We start from the raw sequence: 20,687 nt of genomic DNA, 5'->3' as shown, positions 1-20,687 counted from the left end.
TCAAATTAAACTAATTTGCTAATGAATGTAAATCTTAACATTGTACACTGTATTAGAGGAGTGAAGGGAATGTTGGAGACAACTCAAGGTAAACACCTTAATAATACTGTTTTTTTTTTCAGAATAAGGTAAATAATTAGATTACAGATGTTCACATAAATATACAAATACCTAGGGCTGTAGTTTTATTTCAAACAGTCAATGAGCTCCATTATATGGACTTTAAAATGATATCCTAAATATAGACTGAGACAGATAATGCCAAAAGGTTTGTATTGTCCACGACCCATATTGCATCTACTCCTGCAGTGTATGTGTGTGTATAAGTGTTGTAACATAAAAAAAACATGAACTAATTAACAATAAAATATTAAAGAAAATAAAGTGTCAATAACAATGCATATATGTCCACCCTGTCAAGGAAGGATTTGTGGACAATGACAAGGGAGGACATTTTTGGCTAAAGATTAGCATTTATTCAACACATTGTATCTGCAGCTGGTAAAGTGTTTCCCTATTTAAGCTCTTTGTACACGGTTTAAAAGCTTTATTTTTATTTTTCCTCTGAAGTAAAGCAAAATGGGCATGGGGATGCCAATGAGTATATGAGAGTACATCTTAAAGGGGCATTTACCACATCATGACATGGTGGACAGCAATTTCAAGGACACATGCAAAATGATTAATGATATTATTAAAACAAAATGTTGTTAAAATGACTTTTTTTAATTAAATATCTTGTTAAAGACAATAAGAATATTTAAAAATCTTTTTTTAATTTGATCTAATTGACCTACTTTTTAGACTCGCTGAACATTATTTGTTTTAGAATTTTGGGATTTTCTTAATGTATTAAAAAAGTTTTTTTAATTGTCTTTCTTAAAAATGTTTAGAGTAAAGGTTTTGATCAACTACAAATGCTGAATATGTGTGTCTGTGTATGTAAGAAAGTGGAAAACGATGGAGAACTGTATCAATAAGTCATGACTGCAACAGTAAGTGGCAAAAAAGCTAAACAAAAAAGACTTTTATTTTGGCGTGACTAGTGACGTCATAAGGCCGCGCCGCTCCCGCACTGTGATTCGACCGGAGAAAGGTTTGTTTTAAAGCGTTTACATAAATATAAACCGATTGATTAAAGTTTCAGGGTTTTATCCAATGCTAAATTTTCTACCTGGTGTTATTATTTTAACCCTTTATACAACGTAGCACTGTTTTACTCAGAGTAATGAGGGCTATTGTTTGAACTACAGAAATGTGTGTAAAAAGTGTTTTAATGAAGGTTTAATTTATTAAATAGCATAATGTCAACCCATTCTAAGTATACATCACTATATATAAGAAATGGAGTAACATTACTAGTTTTATTCAGCTAATTTGTGGCTATTGTTTCTTGCTTGGACTCTTTTACCTGATTTCTTTTTGTTAATTACTCTCATATAAAGAAACTGTTGGAGCAGGTGTTGAAAATAAGTTATTTTGTTTCTGTTCATTGTTTTATTTTAAACTGGACATTTTTATTGTTTTATTCATTTTAAACAGGATAAAGTGTCCAAACACAGAGAAAAACTCCTGCTGAAGCGACTGATCTCCACACAGTTATAAAGATGGCGTTTATTAAAGAGGAGAGTGAAGATGTGAAGATTGAAGAAACATTCAAACAGGAAGATCTGCAGGAACAAACAGGTTAGTTTTCATTCTCAAAGACCAACTCAGTCATTTTATCCTCATTCAGATATATTTTAATAATAAGAATACTAATTAAATACATCTTGCAGCCCTGAGTGTGCTGCCTAGTTATCCTAAATGCACATAAGCATAATCATTTTGCTTGAGACTTTTTTTAAAGGAAGAATATTTAGATCCTAAAAATAGTGTTATGCTGCTCAGGCATGGGGCGATAACCATTTTCAAGGTATACTGCGGTTTGAGAATAGTTGAGGTTTTAAAACCACCAATATTTTCTACAGACATACTCACACCCCATAAAGAAAAAGGGAGAAAGAGAAAAATAAATGAAATAAATAAAAAATTATCAAATTAGAAAAATAGAAATTAGGGATAAACTCTCACTATATAATAACCCCTGAGCATTCAATGTAGGATAGGAAAGGCTGCCAAACCTCATAAAACATTTTTGTACAGCCTCGGATATGGTACTTAAGGTTCTCGAGTTTAAGATGTGATAACACTTCTAATATCCAATGTTTGTGGGATGGCGGGTTTGCTTTTTTCCACCTGAGAAGAATCAGTCATCAGGCCAATAAGAAGAAAAGACAATAATTTCTATGTGATTAGCTAACAGGTACATTTCTTCTGGCACTGTACCAAAAATTGAGGTCAAAGGATTAGGATCCATATCTTTATTACATATAGATGAAAATTATCTAAAAATATCGGTCCAAAATGTATGTAATCTAGGGCATCTCCAGAACATATGACTTAAATCTGCTGGCTCCAAACCACATCTGGGGCAAGATGAATCTGACCCTGGATACATTTTTGCCAGCTTGTTCTGAGATTGGTGAAGCCTATGAAGCACCTTAAACTGAAGAAGACCATGTCTAATACATACAGAAGATGATTGTACCAGTTCTATGGCATATTGCCAGGCAGTATCTGATATTTCTAGTCCCAGTTCGTCTTCCCATTTTTGCTTTATACAATTAGGAAAGGGGAGGCAGTTCTTGGGATCACTTCATATAACGTGGACATCATACCCCTTTGATATGGGTCCAGATTTACAAATTCATCTATCCAGCATACTTCTGGTTGGTTTAGTGAAGGAGAGAAGTGTTTTTAAAGATACTACAGACCGGAAGGTACCTAAAAACATTAGACTGGGGTATCTCAATGTCTGTTCTTAACTGTTGAAATGAGATAAACGTGCCATCTTTAACAGGTCCTTAACACAGTTAACTCCCTTCCTAGACCAGAATTGGAATGCTGAATCTATAAGAGAGTAAGGGAATAAAGGATTTAACAAATGGGAGCAGAAGACAATGCTTGATTATTATTAAAGTGGGGTCTGAATTGTGACCATATTCTGAGTGATCCATTAATAACTGGGTTATTCGTAGAATACTGTTTACTCACTGGAATCGAAGCACAAAGTAGTGAGCTTAAAGACACTGATATAGACGTGTGCTGTTCCAAAAGTGACCAAAGTGGAGCCTCATCATTACAGATGTTGGATAACCAGAATATCAGTTTGTAAATTGGCCGCCCAATATTACTATAAAAAATTTGCATTGCCAATCCACTCTCTTTCTTCTTTCTTTCCAAGAATTTCTTTCTTATGCGAGGAATTTTCTTATCCCAGAGAAATGTAGAAATACAATTATTCAACTCCTTGAAAAAATGACTTTGGAATAAAAACAGGCACGGTCTGAAATAGAAACAGAAATCTTTGTAGTATTTTCATTTTAATGGAATTGATCTTTCCAGCCAAAGATAAGGAAGGGTTGACCACCGTGTCATGTCTCGTTTGGCTTTGTCTAATGTCATTTTAAAATTAATATTGAACAAATCCTTATATTTGCGTGTCACACTCACACCCAGATAAACAAATTTATCAGGACGTACTGACAATAGAAAGGATTGGAAGGACATTTGCTGTGCTCTATCATTGATAGGGAAAAAAGTGACTCTTTGTTAGATTGACTTTGTATCCAGAAACATTTCCAAATTCAAAAATTGCTGTAAGAGTTTTTTGGTATACATGTATCTGGATTGACAGAAAAAGAAGATCATCCACATAAAGCAGGAGCTTTTGTTCTTGTCCCTCTCTGAAAATTCCTTGCAAGCCATCTGAATTCCTTAATGTGGTTGCTAGAGGTTCGATGGCAATGTCAAAGAGCAGAGGGCAGCCCTGTCTCATTCCCCTAGAGCAGGGATGGGCAAACTCGATCCTGGAGAGCCGGTGTCCCTGCATAGTTTTGCACCAACCCTAATCAAACACACCTGCTTGTAGCTTTCTAATGATCTTGAAGACACTAATTCGGGTGTTCAGGTGTGTTTGATTAGTGTTGTAGCAAAACTCTGCAGGGACACCGGCCCTCGAGGATCGAGTTTGCCCATGCCTGCCCTAGAGAGTGGAAAGCATTTAGAAATTATGTTATTTGTTCGAATGGATGCTTGGAGCCTGAAATATATAATTTTAACCCAGGAACAGAATCCAGGCCTAAAACCAAAATTTTTAAGCGCTGTAATTAATAGATATACTTATTCTATCAAATGCCTTATGGGAATCTAAAGAAATTAAGACCTCTGGATTGGTATTATTTTAGGTGAATAAATAATATTAAATAAGCGACAAAGGTTGTAAGATAACTGTCGCCAACAATAAAACCAGTTGATCTGGGTGAGTTATCTTTCTCATGACTGACTCCACTCTGATTGTCAGCACTTTAGCCAGGATCTTATAATCACAACAGAGTAAGCTGATCGGACGATAAGATTCACATTCAAGTGAAACTTATCCTTTTTAAGAAGTACTGTTATAACAGCCATGTCATGTAGTGGGGGGGGGGTGATTCTGAGACAAGACCTTCAGCAAATACCTTGTACAACAGGGGTGTGAGCTTGGCAGAAAACTTCTAATAAAACTTGGCTAGGAAACCATCAGGGCTTGGTGCTTTTTCCGGTTTTAAATTTTTTGATCGCATTTTCAATATCAGAAGGTGTTATATTTCCTTCTAATGCCAACTGATCTGAATCACAGAGGGATGTAATTATAAATAAAAAAGCTCTCATACCTTCAATTTCATTTACCTCAGAGGCTGTAGAAGTTTTTAAATTGATCATTAATTCCCTGTTTGATCAGTAATTAGATTAGATTCACTTATGGTCATTACACAGATACAAGTACAAGGCAATGAATGCAGTTTAGGTCTAACCAGGAGTGCAATAGCACAAGAGCAGGATACAGTATAAGTTATAAAGTGCAGTTATAGAAAAAAGATGGTGAAATTTACAGATGGTTGTACTATGAACATTATTTACAGGTTGTATTAGCTATGAACAGGATTTACAATAAATTAATTATGTACAGATTACTATTAATAATCAGTGTGCAGGATAAATAAACATAATTACAATGCATATGCACAGTGGGTGTGTACATAATTACATATGTCCATGTGCAGTGGGTATGTACAGTTCAAATAAATGAATTGGTGCAATGTAGTGCAATGAATATGTGCAAATTTAAATGTGCAAATGTTAAACAGTGCAGTGATTGTGAGGATATAAGTTATGAGGAGAGTGGGGGTGGATTAGAGGGCAAAAGAGTTGTGAGAGGCAGAGTTCAAAAGGTAGACAGTTCTGGGGAAAAGCTGTTCCTCTGTCTGCTTGGTTTTGTCCTGTGGAGCCTGAAGCACCTGCCGGAATCCTGGTGAGAGGATCCTTAAGAATACTGCTGCCTCGGCGCAGACAGCGTTTTCTTCTGGATGTCCTCTATGGCTAGCAGTGTGGTCCCCGTGATGTGTTGGGGGCAGTTTTCACCACCCGCTGCAGTGCCTTAGCTCAGCAACAAAGGAGCTTCCATACCAGACTGTGACGCAGTTGGTCACGATGCTTTCTTTGTGCAGCGGTAGAAGTTCACCAAGACAACTGATGACAACCTGGTTCTATCAGGCTGGAGATGTTGGTGGTTCAGGAAAGGGTCCTTTGAGATGTGGGTCCCCAGGAACTTGAAGGATGAGACGGGCTCAACGACCATACCCATTGATGTAGATGGGAACATGTGAGCCTGTTCGTCCCTTCCTGAAGTCTACAATGAGCTCCTTGGTCTTGGTGGTGTTAAGGAGCAGATTATTGTCGGTGCAAACCAAGTGGCCAGATGCTGTATCTCCCCCTGTAGGCAGTCTCATTATTGTTGCTGATTAGACCAATCACGTGGTGTCATCTGCAAATTTGATGATGGTGTTACTTTCTGTTCACAGGCCTACAGTCAATGGTAAAAAGGGAGTAGAGGAAGGGGCTCAGCACACAGCCCTGTGGTACACCAGTGTTGAGTGATGGTGGTGGAGCAGATGTGGCCTGATCTAACAATTCTGAGGTCTGTTAGTCAGAAAGTTCATGACCCCAGTTTGCAGAGAGACGTGTCGATATCCAGGTCTCCAAGTTGATCATTAACTTATGAGGGTATGACAGTGTTGAATAGTGAGCTGAAGTCAACAAACAGCATACAGTACAGAGTGCAGTGCTATGGAGACTGCATCTTCTGTGCTCCTGTTGCTACAATAGGCAAACTGATGTGGGTCCTGTGTGGATGGCAGAGAGTCTTTCAGATGTGCCAGTGACCAACCGCTCGAAACACTTCATGATGATTGGTGTGAGAACTACAGGCGGTAGTCATTCAGGCATGTTGGGCTAGAGTGTTTGGGCCCTGGCACAATAGAGGTGGTTTTAAAGCATGTTGGCACAGCTGCTAGCTTAAAGCGATAGGGTAGACAGATAACGTCTGTGAATACCCCAGCTAACTGTTCTGCACATGCTTTGAGGACGCACCCAGGAATACTGTCTGGTTCAGCAGTCTTACACACATTGATCCGACTCAGTGCGGTGTAGACTTCTGAGGAGGTGAATGTGATAAGTAAGTGGTCGGTTGAGGAAGTGATCCTGGTGTAGGGTTCTTTTTGTCTCTTTCAAAGCAGGCATAAAAGTCATTTAACTCGTTTAGGAAGGAGACATTTGTGGCTGTGGGTGTGGACTGGCTGGGTTTGTAGTTGCTGGTGGCCTGGATGCCCTGCCACATGTGCCGAGGATCAGAGTTGGAAATGTGCTCCTCTAGCTTTAGCTTGTAACAGTGCTTGGCCTTTTTGATGCCCCTCTTCAGATTAACCCTGGAAGTGCTGTAGGCCTGTGCATCCCCTGATCTAAAGGCAGTGTTGCGTGCCTTCAGCAGGAGGCCTCCTTGTTTATCCATGGCTTCTGATTCTGGTATGTGGTGATTTGCTTTTGGGTTGTAACACTGTCTATGGTGGTGTTGATATATTCCAGAACAGAGGAAGTGTAACTGTCAATGTCTGTGTGAGAGCCACAGGTGGCCTGGGAAGCAAACATACTCCAGTCTGTATGTTGAAACGTGCACTTCAATAACAAGACAGCGGTCTTTGCTCTGTTGCTTCGATACATACTTTCGCTTTTGTTTCTCACAGCCAGTTGTTAGGTTTCTACTGCTCGTCTCGACCCGGTTTCTCTACTCGTTTCCCCACACTGCAACAGTTCAGTCGACTTCTCTTTCTTCCGCACCCCACTTAATGCTACCCTCTTCAACTCTCCTCCTCCTCCTTTATACTCTCACCCATTTCCTTTTTGCTGTCCTATGGGTGGAGACCAATTAAACAAGAACAGAAAACACCAACAATCATAAATGCATGATTATATGCTGTCATGGCTTTGCAATCAAAAAAATGTTGTTATTATAGAGGCCAAATAGAGAAAAAAGACCATAATTATAACGAAAAGGGAGTAAATTTGGCCAGAGTGTATTGAGTTTTTTTTTTTTTTTTTTCCCAAAATAGTTTCCCAGAAAATTTCAAAATAATGTCCCCATATATCAGTCCGTTAGCTGAAACACAGAGAAAGTTTTGGCCAAGTTAAGCCTCACAATTACCCCAGAATGGATGAAAATGATCCAACAGCACACAAGGGAAAGGTGCACATTCCAGCCTTTATGCAGATTAAAAATTAGAATTAGAAAACTTTATTATCCACACGTGTGGGAATTTTATTTTGGCCTCTTAAACATCACAAATACAAAAACACAGAGCACAAACACAAAGCTTCCTACACCACAGATTACTAACACACAACCCTAGACATATAATCTACTTCATGGTCATTTATTCAGTATGGTAATAGCAGACCGTATAAAAGATTTCTTAAAAATATTTGTTTTTGTTGTGGGTACTCTGTATTGTCTACCAGAAGGAAGCTTTTCAAATTCATTATAAAGAGGATGAGTTGAGTCCTGAACTATCTGTGAGGCTTTCCATCTGGTCTGGTTTGTTTACAGTTCCACAAGCTGCTTCTGGGGCTCCATTATGATCTTACTAGCCATATTAACGATCTTTGTAAGTTTATACTTGCTTCTAGCTCCAAGATGTCTGTACCAGCAAGAAATATTATAGGAGATAATACTTTCAACCAGACTGGTATAAACCTTCCTCAGAATACCCTTACTAACATTAAAACTATTTAATTTTCTTAAAAGAAAGAGTCTCTTTTTGCCTTCTTTTAGATATAGTCTGAGTGTTGACCAAAATTTAAGCCACTATCTAAAATAATTCCCAGATACTTAAAACTGTTTACAATCTCCACATGTTGACCCTCAATAGTAACTGGATGACATATAGGCTGCCCTTCCCTACTTATAATTAGTTCCCTAATTTACAGAGCATTAGGTGACAAAGCACTCTCTTCGCACCATGTCACCAGATGTTCTATGTGCTCAACAGCCGCATTTCCACTGTCGAGCCAGTGCGAGCCAGGGCTTTAATCAGGCCGTTTTATATTGGTTTATTTATTTAATGTGATTTTATTATATATTATATATTTTATTTTATTAGATTTGTAATTTTTTAAAATTATTTAAATATAGCTTAGGCTATTTTATCTAGATATGACACTGTTGTTTTAAGTCTACAAAAGTGGACACGTAATTTAAGTTTTATGTCTTTCTGTTGTATTCATATGTGTATAATCTACAAAATAAATTTTTTTTAAAAAGCTGCTCGCGGCATTAACAGAGCTGTGAAGGGAGCGCTCTTGCTCGCTCTCACACACACATACAGGCATCTAAACACGCACAAGCACACCTATTAAATTTGACAAAAACTCTCGAAAACGTTTACTGTCTGCTGTGTCTTTAATATGGTGTAAAGATTATTATGCGTTATTGAAACATCAGGTGGACGCAGCAAAGAATGTCTCTTATAAATTAAAACTTTATTATTTTATGCAACAGCCTTACATTTAAAAGGGAAACATCAGGGTGATCATACGCAAAAAGACCCCAAGCCTATGAGGCTAGATGGTTCCTTTTCCTTATTTGTTTGTTTGTTGCATGTACTTGTGTGCAATCGGAAAACTAGTGTCCGCCTCTCCTTTCACTCCGCCCGAACCCCTAGCTGGCCCTTTTTGGCCCAAGGTATTCGGCGGGCCGTTAAAGGCCAGCCGCTGGCTCAGAGAAAGCCCCGCTTTGGCCCGATCAGGCCCCGGAAGTGACAGTGGAAACGCGGCTAATGTAGGCCCTCTCTAGCTCCTCTTTTTCCTTGACCATAAGTCCAACCACAGCCATGTCATCAGCATACTTCAGTAGGGTAATATTGCTTTTAAAAATCTGCAGATGCTGTACAGGTATGTCTTATGTCTGCGAGGCAAATATTCAGCTGTTTGTTCAGCTGTTACCCCAGAACTTTTTTCTTCTGATGCGATTACCAGTCAGGCACAGAATGAACAAGTACTCCTTGCTGCTTTACACATTTTAGAAAAAAAACATTCTGTTGTAGTTATGAATATATACGAATAAAATAGGCCATTAACAGCTTTTGTAAAGATTGCTTAAGATTGCTCTCCAGAATATCAGACCCTGACAATAAAACAAGAAACTTTCTGATCTGAGAAGAAGATCAGGAAACCGGCTGATTAACTGTTCTATTCAAATCAACCTGAGACAGTTGACAATAGGCTGGAACACAGAGCTACACCTCACCAGGGGGGAATAAGAGAAAGTTCATCCTTCTCCTTTCAACCTCAAGCCCTCCTTCTCGACTCTTAAGTTACCTTCTGATCCGAGCAGATCATTCCATAAAATGTCCAAGGTTTTAATATGGTTGTATCTTGTAGCACTAAATTCATGTTTGGGATCATCTTAAAGTCTCTGTTGATTGGTAAAGTGGTCTTAATGTCACTGTACTATTTCACTGGTATATGTTGATTTGTTTTTGGCTTTGATAAGATCTTTGCCAGATGCTCCCCCCTCATTATAAATGGTTACTTCTCAAATTCACTGCAGAGTCTCGGTGGACGCTTCTATTATCTTAATTTATGGCTACTTGTTCTGAGTTGAGTATTTAATGGAAATGTGGACAAATATCATTGGGATCTTGTAGCCAAGACACCTCGTTGCAGCATCTCTGTGACTTATGCTGCAACATACTTCTCTGGTCAGTTATGCATCTCTTTAATTTATCTGTAGGGGTAATTTAGTTTTAACCCAAAGAATGACCAGTCTGTCAGATGAAAAAAGCCAGAGTCAATGATTTTAAATAAACAAATAAAGTTTACTGAAGATAGTTTGCAGCTTCAACAATCGAGAAGATTTCCTAGAAGGGTTGCCACCTGTCCCTTAAATACAGAATCATCCCATATTTGAGAAAGAAAATGGGCATCCCGTTTTAAATCAATACGTGACGGGTTTTGTCCCGTATTTATCATATTTTTAAAGTAGCTTTTCATGCAAATCATCCACACACATTTTATGAAGATGCCTCATTTCCTACTTTTGATTGGGTAATACTAATGTCATCGTTAGTTTGATGGTCTTTGTCTAGTGAGGAGGGCGGGTCTTTTAAGCAGAGTCTGTCAAGTCTTGACAGAGAGTAATGGCAGATGCTTCTCCAGGTAACCCCCGCGTTTGAAAGTTTCAGAGTTTTAACGCAAGCGACTGCAAAAGTACCTCAGAGTGTTAGAACTGTTATCAAGCCATGTTTCCATGGTTGGATAGGTGTTACTGCAAATAATGACAAATGTTTTAGCCAAAATCTGTTATCAATTCTACCCTTTAAAATTAGGTTTATTAGTATGTTCTCCTCTTCTCTAGGTTACAGCAGCTGAGTTAACGCAGGTGTACCACACTATTAAACATAACATCAGCTATATCAGCCTGATCTACGAGAAAACGTAAGTATTTTACGTTTTGTCAGTTTAGTGGCTACTTTGTACGAATTTGTACGAATTCAGTCGTACGAAATTGTACGAATTTAAAAAGGAGGCATGGCACCTAACCCCACCCCTAAACCCACTGTCATTGTTGGATGAGCAAATCGTACTAAATTGTACGAAATAGATCAAATCAAAAAGTTACGAATTGCCGTGAGATTGTGTTGGCTATATTAGTGCTACAGAGTTAGTGCTGCAGAGTTGTAATAGAGAAAGACTGACTGCATCTTTTTACACAGATTTCAACAAAAGTTTATTTTAAAGTCACACTTTCCTGAAAACATATTTTAAGTTGCGATTTACCACCACTGTCATGCTATTGAGCCTGTGATTGGGGATGTGGCCACCACTGCAGTATGCGTCCCTTATTTTTTGTATTAAAAGTGGTAACCCTAGTTCCTAGGCCGCTCTGCCTTACTTTCACAAATCAATAACAATTATACTCTCACATAACATCAACTATGTCATTCATAGAGGTGTTTTAACCTAATTGGTTAAAACAGATAGACTTGGAAAATTCCCACGTGGGGTGCGTGCATACAATTCTGAACAGTATCTCAAGCATAAACGTCAGACATCCACCAGACTGTTTAGAGCTGACTCCAGACCTGTGAAACGGTTCCACAATAAAATAGAACACATACTCTTAAAGTACAAACTGTTTCTTACCCAAGCTGTGTACTCTCAGCCGTCTTTATCAAAACTGGTTAAAAACCGGTGTAATCTACATTCAGGCAGTTATATTCTTACTACACAAAGTCTATCTTGAATAAAAGTAGAATCACTTTAAAAGATTAACCGTAAAAATTGCAAAATCACTTAACATTTTAGATAGTATTAACTCATAGAAATAACTATAGAAACAGTTGCTTCCAGTCTTCAGCCCTTCAGTTACACTCGAGGTCTCCGTGACCTCTGACCTAGTTTGGCGGCTCCTGAAAATAGTTACAAAGAGACAGGCAGATGCACTGAACATTCCTATATTAAGCAATATGTTTAATTTTATTTTCAATAATCGTCTTTGATAAAAATGAAAACAGGATGATGAGAAGGAAAAATGTTGATCCATGCTGAGACTGATTGGAAGGTAGAAATCCAAATCCTTCATATCTTTGAGTAATGGATGCTGTATTTTTACAGTATCAGCTCTGAAGTGGCTTTCTGATTGTTTTTATTGTGTAATTTGCATAATACAATTTTACCTGACAATAAAATGTTAAGTTTTGACTCATTCTGAATTCTCCTGAAATCTTTTTATCCAGTGGATTAAGTAGAGGCTGCGCTACCTTTATGATTCGACATGATTAGACTTTGATTTTAAAGGCACATTTGACTGTACGGAGCAGTGTGGCACGACAGCATGGCGATCTTTAATCATCTAATCGCTGATTTTAGCAAGTTGCATGGGATTGGCTAAATTGACTTTTTTTAGGATGAGTGGGCAGTTTGCAACCAGTCTATTTGAATATTAGTTAATCTTGCACCCTCTGACTAACTTCAGAGTGTCGACATACTGTCCATGGGAAGACATGCAAAACTGGGGCATTAAACGTACAACTGAAGAGTAAAGAATCAGATATAAATCAAAACTCTAAATTAAGTCATAAATGATGAATGTGATCTGTATTTCTAATTGTAAGAACGGTCTACATTTTACAACACTTCAGATTAAGTCAGATTAAATTCTGAGCTAAAAACGAATATAAATAAATTCTAATAAATAACAAATTCTTTTCAGAAGCACTAGAAAAGGCTTCCATGCATTTAACATTCGACCATGCTGTTAGTTTCATCATTGGGCTAATAGATGGACTTCTACACTTTTTAAATCTGTGTCTTATCAATATGACCAAAATGACTTTTATGATCAATTATGTAAGAAACTCTGAAAACTGGACTGACACAGTTTCAGTTACTATAACTTCTATGTTAAGTGTCTTTTGGCACAATTTACATTGTACATTGTAGCCAATGTTTCCAGTGTCTTTTCACTTTTCAGCTTTTGATGAGTTTTTAAGACTTAATGAAAACTAATAATTTTTATTTATTTCAGAGCTAATTGAAGATAATGAGATGAGGAAAGAGGAGGAAGATCATGTCAAAATTGAGGAAAAAACTAATTTACAGACTGAAAGTATTTTGAAAAGGAGAGACAGGAATCGTTTCACCTGCACGCAGTGTGGAAAGAGTTTTGGAAGAAAAGGCAATCTTAATATTCACATGATGATCCACACTGGAGAGAACCATTCACATGCACCCAGTGTGGGAAGAGTTTCAGCCAATCATCATCCCTTAATCTACACATGAAGATCCACTGGAAAGAAACCATTCACTTGCACTCAGTGTGGGAGGAGTTTCAGCCAATCATCATCCCTTAATCTACACATGAAGGTCCACACTGGAGAGAAACCATTCACATGCACCCAGTGTGGGAAGAGTTTCAGCCAATCATCAAACTTAAATCTACACATGAGGATCCACACTGGAGAGAAACCATTCCCTTGCACTCAGTGTGGGAGGAGTTTCAGCCAATCATCATCCCTTAATCTACACATGATGAGCCACACTGGAGAGAAACCATTCACATGCACTCAGTGTGGGAAGAGTTTCAGCCAATCAGCCAACTTTAATAACACATGAGGATCCACACTGGAGAGAAACCTTTCACATGCACCCAGTGGGAAGAGTTTCAGCCAATCAACAAACTTTAATCTACACATGACGAGCCACTGGAGAGAGACCATTCACATGCACTCAGTGTGGGAAAAGTTTTAAATGCTCATCACACCTTAATCAACACATGAGGATCCACTGGAGAGAAACCATTCACATGTACTCAGTGTGGGAAGAGTTTCAGCCACTCATCACACCTTAATCAACACATGAGAATCCACACCGAGAGAAACCATTCACTTGCACTCAGTGTGGGAAGAGTTTTAGCCAATCAGCCAACCTTAATCAACACATGAGAATCCACACCGGAGATAAACCATTCACTTGCACTCAGTGTGGGAAGAGTTTCAGCCAATCATCATCCCTTAATCTACACATGATGAACCACACTGGAGAGAAACCGTTTACTTGCACTCAGTGTGGGAAGAGTTTCAGCCAATCATCATCCCTTAATCTACACATGAGGATCCACACTGGAGAGAAACCCTTCACATGCACCCAGTGTGGGAAGAGTTTCAGCCAATCACCATCCCTTAATCTACACATGACGAGCCACACTGAGAGAGACCATTCACATGCACTCAGTGTGGGAAGAGTTTTAAATGCTCATCACACCTTAATCACACATGAGGATCCATAGTGGAGAGAAACCATTCACTTGCACTTAAGCTGTGGTCACACTGGACTTTTCTCTCCATAGACTTCCATTTATGTGCACGCGAATGCATCAGACCGGAAACACAAATTCGTGCATCAAGTTTCACAGTTCACTGCGTTGCAAAGTTCAAGCTTGGTGAACTCTGACCTGCAAAATTGCATCACTTGACTGTGTGAGACCAATCGAAGTTCAAAACATGACCTCGCTGGACAGCAAATTAAATTATGGACCAATCGCTCACTTTTTTAATGTCTAATCATCTTGTTTAATTCCGCCCCTTTTTGCAGCGCCATACAACAGAATTTTGCATGCTCAAACTCTAGTGTGACCGCAGCTTCGGTGTGGGATGAGTTTCAGCAACTCATCAGACCTTAATAAACACATGAATACCCACACTGGAGAGAACCATTCACATGCACTCAGTGTGGGAAGAGTTTCAACCGATCAGCAAACCTTAATGAACACATGAAAATCCACACTGATGTGAAAGAGTATATGTGCTTCAGTGTGAGAAGACTTTTATTACAGCTCCAAAATTTAAACTGCACCAGACAATTCACACTGGAGAGACGGTACAAGTGTTCACACTGTGACAAGAGGTTTAATCAGTGAACACATCTGAAAACACACTGGAGAAAAACTGTACAGATCTGATCAGTGTCTACAGAGTTTCGCTTATTCGGTGCTTAAGTAACACATGGACAAAAAGTTGCACACATAACATGAATGCAGCAAATATTTTCTCATGTGCACAGGATGTTTCATGTCTGAATAATGTTTGAAAAGGCTGAGTGACGGTATACTGTTTTCCAACACTCCTACACTGCAGTAGGTGGGGTTGTAAATGTGTTGCGCTCCTCGCGTTTACCGTAAACACAATGGTGGCGGCTGAGAGAAGAACAGTTTTTTTTTGATAAGGTGGAGCTCCAGGACGGGTAGTTTTTCAGTATAATATGGCCTCAAGTTAAGGAGCCCATTCAATTGTCCTGTGTTGCATCTTTTATTAGTAAAGTTTCTTTACTTTTAGGTTCAAGATTTTTTCTAGTTTACTACATTTACTTGTTTGAGTAGAATACAAACTTGATGAATATTTTATGATTTAAGCAGAGCGACAGGTATTAAGTTTTACAATATTAATACAGTGTGATGATCCCAAGACTCCAGATTGGAGTATGTGGTAAATCCTGATTGGATGCCTGCATTACTTATCAATGGGTATATAAAGTTGTAGCTAGCTACTCCGGGACGCTGTGGCTACTCGAGTGTTCATGCCAAGACCTGTCATCTCATTGACTCTTTAACCTTATGGTTTTGTTTTGCATTACTTATGTCATGTAGTTAAAGTGTTGTGATTATATCCTAAGTTCTTTATCTTCATTATTATCCCTAGAAATTTGTTGGTAGCTTTGATTGATTGTTCTATGAGTGACATTTTATAATAAATAATTAGCATTCAGGCTATTTGTTGGCTCATCTTTCTTTTATGTTGCGACTCAAACGAGCGGGTCATAACACTTTGCAAATAGTGTCCGGTTGAATCCGAGATCTTGTCCTTTCGGTCATGACCATAGGTGTGAGCAGGAACCTAGATTGAGCGGTAAGTTCAGAACATTGCCTTTCGTCTTAGCTCCTTCACCACAACAGACAATCACATCAACTGCATTACTGCTGCCGATGCACTGAACCGTCTTTTAATCTCACATTCCATTCCTCATAAAAAAATGCAGATATTTGAACTCCATCTGGGGTAAGGACTCTCCTTTAAACTGGAGATGGCCACCTTTTTTCAGTCAAGCACCATGGTTTCTGACTTAGAGGTGCTGTTTCTTTCCCTGCCATGTCACACTCAGCAGCAAACCGTCCCACTGCATGCCGAAGGTCCATGTCCTATGAAGCCAAAGGAACAACATTATCTGCAAATGGCAGAGACAGTCCTAGCCTGCACCTAAAATTCTGTTAGTAAAAATATTATATCTGTTCAACCATAAACCAAGATGGAGCTCTCTCAGGAGGGATGGACCAGTGCGCGAGATGTCTCAGACTGAAGGCGTAATAATGAAATAAATACTCAGGAAGCCCCAACTCCTTTTTATCAACTGTATCAATTTTATCAATGTACTCCTATGCAACCAAGGAGGCTTATTGTTCCAGTGAAATTAATTGACTAAATTATTAAACTGTTTTAAATATTGTAAAGAAATATTTACAGGGATATACTGAGTAGAGAAGTAACTTTAGGAAGGCAATTCATTTTGAGTATGATAGTTATTTTGAGTACCTCAGAGCAGTGGTTCTCAATTCTGGTGTTTGTGCAAATTAGTTGATTGACAGTCCCAAATTTTTAGCTCTTATTACTAGATCTTAGAATCACACCTGAGAAACCACAAATGCAGATTTGGCTTATCTTTAACTGCTTAAGATCAATTTGCACCAGATCAGCAAGAGACAACATTTGTTTGAGTTTCCTTCGCCGACTGGCCTCAACAATACACAGTGTTCCTGATTGGTTGGTGACTCCGCTTCAGTGACGTCCTTGGGATTCACTCACTTGTAAGTGGACGTTGTCCTGGGTTACTGGGGTGACAAGGAGTCACTCTGCTGCGCTGTGTTTCACGGAAACCTGGCTAAACGAAGCCATTCCGGACAGCGGAACCTTTTAGCTGTACCGGACTTTCAGCTGTACAGAGCAGATTGTGATACGGAGTCAACAGGTTAAAACGCACGGTAGTGGGACATGCTTTTACATCAACAGAAGGTGGTGTACGGATGTAACTCTGTTCAAGAAGATGTGCTGTCCTGATGTGGAAGTGCTTTTCATTAACTGTAAACCGTTTTATTCACCGCAAGAATTTTCCTCGTTCATTCTCATCTGTGTTTACATTCTACCGCAAACACACGTGAGTACTGCGCTGCAACAGCTGGCTGATCTGATCACAGAGACAGAACAACAACACCCGGACTCTGTTTTATTATTCTTGGTGACTTTAATCAGGCAAAACTCAGACATGAGCTGCCTAAATTCAAACAGCACATTACATGCCCACCAGACACAATAACATTTTGGACCAGTGCTACACCACAATAAAGGATGCATATCGCTCCGTCACCAGACCAGCTCTAGGACTCTCCGACCACTGTCTGGTTCATCTTAACCAACTTACAGGCAAAAACTTAAACCAATATTAAGGTCTGTTAAGAGATGGACCAACGACACAGAGCTTACAAGCCTGTTTTGAATGCACTGACTGGAGTGTTTTTGAAGCTGCAGCCACAGAGCTGGACGAGCTCACAGAGACTGTAACATCATGTCCGCGGTCCACAAGGTGTCAAACTCGGATGAGAAGAAGCTTTTGCTGGCGCTCGCTGCTGGCCGCGTGGACACGCGGAAGATGGTGTGCCCGGTGGCCGGCTGTCGAAGGACGCCGGCCCGCCTAGACAGACACCTGAAGCAGCACGCCGAGCTCCAGGAAAGAGGCCATGGGGAGAGTTGTATTTTATTTTACTATTATATATACATTTTTAAGTGATTAAAATACTGTACAGTTAGTTGCAATGTTATCAATGTTATCTCTTGCTTTATGATATAATAGACTGTTAAGACCTGTGCTCTGCTGCATAAAGTAATTAAAGTTACCAACAACTTACAATTTTGGAAGATAAAAATGCTAACATGTCTTTAACACTTAAAGAACCTTACATATCCAAAGTAAATAGTAATTTAAACACTCCTAATGTAGTTGGTAGTTGATTAGACCAAGGCCCAAGCCCACCAAGCCATGCCCGACGGGAGATCCCCTTTCCTGGGTCTACCTGTCGGGACATCCCGTGCCTGGAAGTACGTGCCCGGCGCCAAATGCCTCTGACCTGCCATCAGGATTTTGGGGATGGCGTGAAATTGTGGACTTAATGAACCAGGCGGTCTAAGGCCAGGCTGGTCTGCCCGAGCAGGTGCGTCCGTTTCCCGCAAGCCTTCGGCCACGCGTCCTGGCACGATGGAGAAAAAAGCAGGGGGTCTAAGGCCAAGCTGGTCTGCCCGAGCAGGTGCGTCTGTTTCCTGCAAGCCTTCAGCCGCGCGTCCTGGCTCAATGGCAAAAAAGCAGGGGTCTATGGCCAAGCCGTCTGCCGGAGCAGCTGCGTCCATTTCCCGCGCGACCTGGTAAAATGGGAAAGAACCAGTGCGGCTATGGCCAGGCTGATCTGCCCAAGCAGGTGCATCCCGCGAGCCTTTGGTCGCACGTCCTGGCTCAATGGGAAAGAAGCAGGGGGTATTTGGCCAATCCGTCTGCCCGAGCAGGTGCGTCCATTTCCCCGAGTATATTGGTCGTGCATCCTGGCATGGTTGAGAATCCTGGCTCTGTACGTAGACTAGATGCCCCAGCAAACACACCCGAACCTTGACAACTGTGCAAGGCAGACACAGAACTCTTATATCATCTGGTGCTAGAACTACGTGCCGTTGGTGCACTCAACCCACCTGGATATTTGAGCACTGCCCTAGGTAGTGGAACTGGGAAAGGCTGGTGCACACAAGTTATCTTTGAACCACAGTACATTGAGGTGGTGGAGAGGGTGGTGCCCCAGAGCCAGGTGGGTCACCGCCGGAACTTCTGTCTAGCCTGTGCTGTTGGCTAAGTCCATGGTATCGGGCTTAAGTATGGGGTGCCTGGGCATTGCTGGGGAACAGGTGTCAATCAAGAAGACCCTTTGGGCCGGCGATTGGCCCGGAAAGGGTGTGGGTCCCTGGGAAGAAGGGGTGTGACTTGTGTGTATTGAGATCAGTGCTTTCAGCCCCCCTAACGTGGACCCTGGCCCCCGGGACGGGTGTGGGTCCCCGGGCAAGCTTTGGTCAAGTGAGAGCTAGTGCAGTGAGTCTGGGGGGTGGTGGGTCTTTCTAGCGAGCAACCATGGTCCAGTTGGAAGACGGCTGGTCTCTCGAACAACCAGTGGACACGATGACGCCCACTAGTAAAGTTGATTAGACCCATGCCCAAGCACGCAAGGCCATGCTCGAAGGCAAGCCATATTTCCCGGCCTACCTGTTGGGACATCTCGTGCCTGGAGGTACGTGCCCGACACCAATTGTCTCTGACCTGCCATCAGGAATTCAGGGAATGTGTAAAATTGTGGACTTTGCTTCTGACGGTTTGGTGTTTGGACCACTCTACTGGCCAATAGGAGCTCGTTGACGCCCCAAGGGTTAGGTCCCCACCCGCCCCCACCCTGGTGGTTGGAGGGGGCGCTAGTAATCTCCGGCGAGGTGGAACCAGCCAGGGTCAGTGGTGCCGGGGTTACGGTCTGGCCCCCGTTTGATGGTTGTTTAATGATTTGGTTCCAGAAGCCGTGAAAAGGCTCACACAGCTTGCGCTGCCCCGAAAAAGAGCGTGTTCGATCGGGTACTATGATCCCCTTTGAAAAGGGAAAAGCCGTTGTTGGAAAATCCGTTTTTTCCTCGGGTTCCTTCACTCTAGTATTTTGTATCACCAGTGAGTCTGCATCAAGACCTTCCAAGCTTGGAAAAGATGAGAAGAAAATCAGCTGAATGGTTCAGTATGATTTTATTCTGACACAAGGGAGGGAAGAGCAATCTTATATACACATTGAGGGTCCGCCTGCAACTGAGCCCTAACACAAAAGAATATTATCATAGAAGGAGGGAAACAATGATACAAAGACAGCTTACAGCAACCAGAATATGTGAGAATGTGTGCGTGTAGGTATGCGCGCATCTGTGAGGGAGTCAGATAGTGGCTTTTTTGCGCACCCCAGATGGGACGGAATGTTCCGGCCACACCGAGATAAGATGAACAGAATATGCATACACACACATTTCTGCAGTGCAAAAACAGAAGAGAACAGAAAAACAGGCTGTAAAAACAATAAAATACACACACGTAATAATCAAATCCTTCAGCCATGCAAAAGCTCCCACGGCTGGTGCAGTAAAGCTGCCCAAAACGATGCATGTTTGATGAGTCTCATCCCATCCCTTTGTGGGAAAGAGAAAGAAAAAGGCTGTGCAAAAGCTCCCATGGCTGGCGCAGTAAAGCTGCCCAAAACGGTGCGTTGTTCCTTGGACACCCATGGTTCCTTTGAATGGGGGTTGTGAAAATCCCCCAAAGGTCGTAACAGCTTATACATGCATTGGACCAAAGGGATCTTGAAGGTATCGGTCTACACCCCTGGTGCAGGGGGGGGGGGGTGTCTTCCCCTTAAAGAAGAGTCTCCAGCACGCCGGCACCATCCCCGGACCCGGCCCCCAAGTGAGGGGTGGCCAAAGGTCCTAAGCCCCCCCGGACCTCTGGAAACTTACGACCCACAAAAGTACCCCTACCCGGACCACGTTCCCGCCCTGAGTTGAGTATGGTTATGACATTTTCTGTTGGGCTGGTGGGGGTATATCATCAGG

The 20,687-nt window shown here is 40.9% G+C and overlaps 1 long non-coding RNA gene across 1 annotated transcript; it reads left to right on the top strand.

Moving 5' to 3' along the window:
* Positions 1-1,045: 1,045 nt before the first annotated feature.
* LOC130222281 (uncharacterized) lies at positions 1,046-13,180 on the top strand. The gene is made up of 3 exons (XR_008836413.1): positions 1,046-1,096; positions 1,543-1,686; positions 13,004-13,180. It is a non-coding gene; the product is annotated as an uncharacterized LOC130222281 (long non-coding RNA).
* Positions 13,181-20,687: the final 7,507 nt, after the last annotated feature.

Source organism: Danio aesculapii, chromosome 4 (genome assembly GCF_903798145.1).
Source record: "Danio aesculapii chromosome 4, fDanAes4.1, whole genome shotgun sequence".
NCBI lineage: Eukaryota > Metazoa > Chordata > Actinopteri > Cypriniformes > Danionidae > Danio > Danio aesculapii.
This window is presented reverse-complemented; position numbering and strand designations above follow the sequence as displayed.